The following is a 6,000-nucleotide window of genomic DNA, read 5'->3' on the forward strand; positions in this document are numbered from 1 at the left end:
CAGGATTTTGGTGCTGTGAAAACAGGAAGGGAATATTATTTTGGATATGAAGGGCTCAGGAAAAAGAAAAGAAAATGCAGTCACTTTGAAGAATGTTTGTTTTTTAAATGAAGGAGCAGTTCATCCATGTGCACCAGCCTTTATAGCAAACAGCATTGTGAAAATTAAGCCACTGGGCAGTAAACACCTGCATTATCAAACAAATGCAGCAAAAGTTTGTTTCCAGAGGCAACACTATTTACTTTTTCATTCATCTCTTCTTTCTTCTGGCATTTTAAAATTAATACTAGATTATAGATCTATCATCTATCATCTATCATCTCTATCTATCATCTATCATCTCTATCTATCATCTATCTATCTATCTATCTATCTATCTATCTATCTATCTATCATCTATCTCTATCATATATCTATCTATCATTGTTTTAAAGAAGAGCACAATCTACAATGACCTTTTCACTTTTGTTTCACTTTTGTTTAAAGGTCATATTTGTCCTCAAGCAGAATGCAATTTACTTATTCTTGGTCACAGCAGAGATGAAATACTGTACTCAAGAGTGTGTAGGTCTGGTTTTGAGTCATGAGACACTGAAAAGAAACCCTACAAAGCAAACCCCTAAGTAGCAATATATTTGCATGCTTTATATCTCTCTATCTTGTCACTGAAGTAAGACTGGCTTTTATTGAAACAATGGATGAATTAAATTATTTAGGAAGGGCTATACTTTTTAGCAAACTGTATGGAATAGATGGAGCTTGTCTCTCTATAGGACGCTAGTCACTTGCTGATATCTTAGGGTGAGGCCTTGCTCAAAATTCCATCACAAAAGCAGGAGAATCTGGTAGGCATTTGGTACAGGACCTTCTCTAAGGTGGCTTCAACTTTTAGGGATCCAGTTAACTATTGAGAACAGTTTTAGGTCAATTCAGCAGACTCAGTAAACATGTATGTCTTTAGGCTAGTATTTAATTGGGCCTGTATAATGTATAGCAGAGGTGAGGAACATGTGACCTCCAAATGTTATTGGACTCTAGCTCCCATCGGCCTCAATCTGCATGGCCAATAGCCAGGCATGATGGGAGCTGTAGTCCAGTGACATCTGGAATGCCACATGTTCCCCTTCCCCAATGTATGGGTTTAGTAGTAGTTAACTGATTCCCAATATTATGCTACTGTTTACAGTATGCTTCTTTTTTAAAAGCTAGATGCTATAAATATTATGTACGTAAGTAAATAAACCAAGTCCGGCATTGTTGTAATTACCTCGACACCACAGATTTTCCAGCTCTTGCAAAACAAAAAAGGAACTCCTTTAATAATAATAATAATAATAATAATAATAATAATAATAATAATCGGAACTATCATTTAAATAGCACTTAGAACAGAAGCTTGGAACTGGGAAGATCAAGGCCATATATCACATCGTTTACTTACCAGAGCAAGGAGAGTTCATGAGTTAGTCTAGTAGTCCATAAAATGTTGTCATTTCTCTGCTCTGTATTTAGTCCCACAGCTTCATTCCCCCCTGTACTACATCACAGCAGATCACAGGTAGAAAGAACAGCTATGGAAGAGGACTCTTAGAGTAATAAGAGTGACATTTTCTTTTGCAGTATGACCTTTTATCCTAAAAATCTTGGAGTTGCCAATATGGGTGATCCCACTTTCTTCTCAGCAATCGTATTAAGTATGTTAGGCTGGGACATAGAGCTTTATGGCTGGGCAGAAATTTCAGTCCAGATCTTCTTTGTCCAGAGTTAATACTCTCTCAGAACTAATAAACCACATTTTCTGACATCCTCATCAGAAGAGCTCTGAATGTTCACCTCTAGGTGGATTATAGGGAGTAAGTGGATGTCACTAAATGGTATGATGCAAACAAGGAAGGTAGAGTGATCACCCTATGTGGATGTAAAGGCACTGGTGGGGCCAGTCTGGCACGCCTACTGGTGTGTTTCCACCTCCAGGTTGGCCAAGTTAATTTGGCACCTGAGATAAAAATATACCAGAAATAAAATAAATAAATAAATAAATAAATAAATAAATAAATAAATAAATAGAGCAGTAGTAAGCAACTACCAATTCCTATTGTTTTGTGACAGCCAAAGCCAGCTGCCTGAAGCACCTTCCTCACTCTACCTAATGGCAAGGCTGGACTGTTTCGACAAATCAGAATGGTGTGCCATGCACTTAACTGGCTTATACTTTTGGCAGATGTTACTTTTCTCAATCCACTGAAGGCAGGGGAGGTGTATGTCCAAAGATGGATGTGATGAACTGTAGAAGAAGACTTTTATGAATACTTTGTGATTTTTAATCAAATCTCCATTATCAGCTCAAATGCCTCCTCTACTATGTCATGCGGGTGACATACTGCTATCAATTTGGATTACCTCCATCATCAGAGGCAATTTGCTTCTGGGCAACAAAATTGGGAAAGTGCTGTTTAACTTATGTCTTCCTTGTGGGCCTCCTGCAGTTACCTAGTTGGCCTTGGTGGGAACAGAATACTGGGCCAGTTGAGCCTTTGGTCTGACCCATCAGGGCTTTTCTTTCCCCCTAACATTCTTAAGTTCAGGTGTGCTTCAGCTGTATTTTGAGAAATCTGCAATTTTAACTGAAATGAGAGGGTGTGTGCATGCACGCACATATGCACATAAATAAATAAATTAGTGGTCTGCTAAACAAATTGTTCACCACCAGTGAAAAGAGACAATAATATTTGTTGGTATGGTAATGTGCCAAATATAGACTAGCTGATGTCAAATAGGGACATAATTTGGAGAGACAATTTTGAGTACAGTAAACAAAAGCTCCTTGGAACTGTTCATTCTGAAGCACAGAAGAGGAAAGGCTACTCTTGACTTTGCCCAGAGTAACATACAGGAATTGATTCAGAAAGGAAGAGTGGTTGAGCCACAATAGACTGGGCAAAATATAATTCAATTTGACATCTTCTGTGCAATCATACTTAGAGGTAGTATTGTGACACTGAACTTTAATAGTGTGAGGGGCTTTTTTTAAAAAAAGAAAAAAGTTGATTTTTTTTTTTTAGTGAGAAAGACCCTGTCTGTAAAATCATAGACTTGTAGAATTGGACCCTGAGGATCACCCTGTCCAATCCCCTGCAGTGCAGAAATATGCAGCTGTCCTGTATTGAGATTGAACCTGCAGCCTTGGCATTAACAGCACTGTCCTCTAACCACCAGTAGTACAGAATAAGAATCCATAGAGAGCAACATGGAGGTAGTTTGCAAATATCTAAAGTTTTAGTTAAGAACCATGTAAGGCCCATTTGAGTCTCAGGTCCAAGGGCTCTCCCATCTGTTTAAGAATCTTTACAGAAGATGCTAGTGATTGAATCTGTGATCTTATCTCACAGCACGTGCTGGAGCTGTCCTAACCAAGTTGCACTGACCTAATAACCCAAGTATCGAAAATGCTTAAAATAGTAAACAGCAAAGGCAAATAAAAGCAGCAAGGAAACAAACTGTGGCTGCACAGTTAGACATATTGCCCAATATGCCCCATTCATGACAGGAAAACTTGCCCAAATGGGTTAAAAGATAAACAACTTAAAAAGAAGAATAAATCTGAATACACAAAAAAATTCAACATGAGCTTGTGATTCTGAATGCTCTGACTCATTTTACAGGGTGGTTTTATATCTCAGAAGTAAGTCTACTTTGGGTTAAATGGGGCTAACGTACCAATAAGTGGGTACAGAGTTGCAGTCGAAGCAATTTTGTTGTAAGTGGGAAAAGAAGTGTGGAAATGATAATCAGCAAATGCATCCATCAGTCAAGCATTTTTGAGTCATCCTCCTAGATGTGTGTCCTCCTGTCAGCTGAAAGCTGCAAGCAAAGAGGAAGCCATTGTCCACTGTGCAATGCTCCCTTCTTTTCATACCATATGTGTTCTAAATTTACTCCTCTGTGTCATTGGCTTCGTTGTTTATAATCCAAAACCCCCCAACGTAGCCTGCTGACCTGTCTGCTCTGGTGCAGACACGTCACCAGTTTTAATAAAGCCTCAGAGCTCAAAATAGGTAAACCCAACGGGTGCTGAACATGTATGATACTGGGGTGTTGCAATCTGTTGTAAACTTTTGATTTCTTGCATTCTTTTGACAGTCACCCAGAGGCCCTTTTTAAAAATTTTGTTCTGTTATGGGGCAGCCAATAAATAATACAGACATAATTTCCAAGAGAAGCGAACCTTGACTATCCTAGGCATTTGCTTATATAGATTTGGATCCTAAGATAAGTTAACCTAAGCACATTCACAGAATAAAAGTTCCTTGCCTCCTCCTTTCTGCTGCAACCACTTACATCCCTTGGAAGCCTTCCGAAGTCACTGGGGAGGAGGGTACTCATGGAAACTGTGGGCTGGGGTGCAGGGAGTTCCTAGCATAAAGAAGGGATGGGGAAAGTGTCATTGCATGAACCTTCTGAAGTTAACTTATCTCAGGATCCAAGCCTTTATATGGCATTGCCTCAGACAGTCATTAAGAAGCCCTCATTTAAGCAAAGGTCAGATCCATCCAACTTCCTCTTTCAGCTTGTGGACCTCATTAATGAAATTGTTGAACAGAAGGAGCAGCTGAAACAGCTGAGAAACCAAAGGAAAGGTTTGGAGGATGAACAAAATATATACAAGTATATATACCCTTGCTGTTTTTTGCCCAAGAGTGGACAGATAAATGATCATATAACTAGGATTTGCAAGATAAAATGAATAAAAGAACGTATGCTGGGTGGAGAGAGAGGTTGTATATAATTATATCTGCTGCAGCTCTTAGGAGGATTACCTCTTTCAGGCCCCAGCATGTCAGGAAGAGAGGGTTATGGGTGGCACCGTGGTTTAAACCACTGAGCCTCTTGGGCTTGCTGATTGGGTGCGCTCTGGCTTCTGTCACGGTCTTCCGTGTGCCAGTAGCAGTTTAATCCTGCTGGCCACATGACCTGGAAACCTGTCTGTGGACAAACACTGGCTCCTTCAGCCTAAAAAGCAAGATGAGTGCAGCACCGCATAGTCGCCTTTGACTGGACTTAACCATCCAGGGGTCCTTTACCCCCCCTTTTTTACCTATGTCAGAAAGATATGGAAGAAGGGAGGCGAAGAGCAAGCCTCCTTTCTTTCCTTTTTCCTTGTACCTGCTGCTGCTCCAAACACCACTGCTTGCCAAGGAGCTTTTGGGGAGAGTTTGTGGGAAGAGGCAAGAGCTGATGGGGGCAAGCTGGGAATTCTTCTTTGGCTCATTTTTAAATTTTATTTTTTAAATCCAACATGTAGAAAAAGGCTAGGGTTTTAAAAGCTTACCTCTCATATGAAGGGTATCTTGAGCTCTCAAAGTTCATATCTAAACCCCTGGAGAACTTTCCTGGCACAACTATCATCTCTATCTGTACTGAGGCCTTGTCTCTCACAATCACCACCCCTGCAAACTTAATTGGGAAATCAGTTTGGAGAACCGGACCAAAGAATGTAATCACTGTGCCTTTTTCCCTGATAATGTGATGAAGGAAGGAAGTTATTCTGCAATGAAGAGGAGACCAGTGCTTGAATCAGCAGCTTCAGTTATCTTATGGCATCACCATTGTGTACCTGATTGCAGTCAAAGAACTTCAATCACGTCATCAAAGAACTTCATTCACTTTGAATTTTTTTTGAATTATTGTTTTTTTGCATAACTCTTGAGACAGACCCTTCTGTCCTGCTTCAACAAAGACTTCTGAAAAAAAAGAGGATTTCTTTGTTCTAGAAAACTTCAGATCATCTCCCCATAAGCACTGCTAGGGGAGCACCAAAAAGGCCATTTTCTGAACCTTTGACTCTTTACTTCCTGTCATATGTATATACACATACATAAATTCAGATATTGCATTTAAAACAAAAAAAAAACAAACAAACCTGGTTGATGAGAAAGGCTTTGCAACATAAAAATTACTTTTTTTGTTAAATGTGTGTGTGTGATTTTAGTGGTTAACTGA

The sequence above is a fragment of the Podarcis melisellensis genome (assembly GCF_964234715.1).
Source record: "Podarcis melisellensis genome assembly, chromosome: 2".
In the NCBI taxonomy this organism is placed as follows: domain Eukaryota; kingdom Metazoa; phylum Chordata; class Lepidosauria; order Squamata; family Lacertidae; genus Podarcis; species Podarcis melisellensis.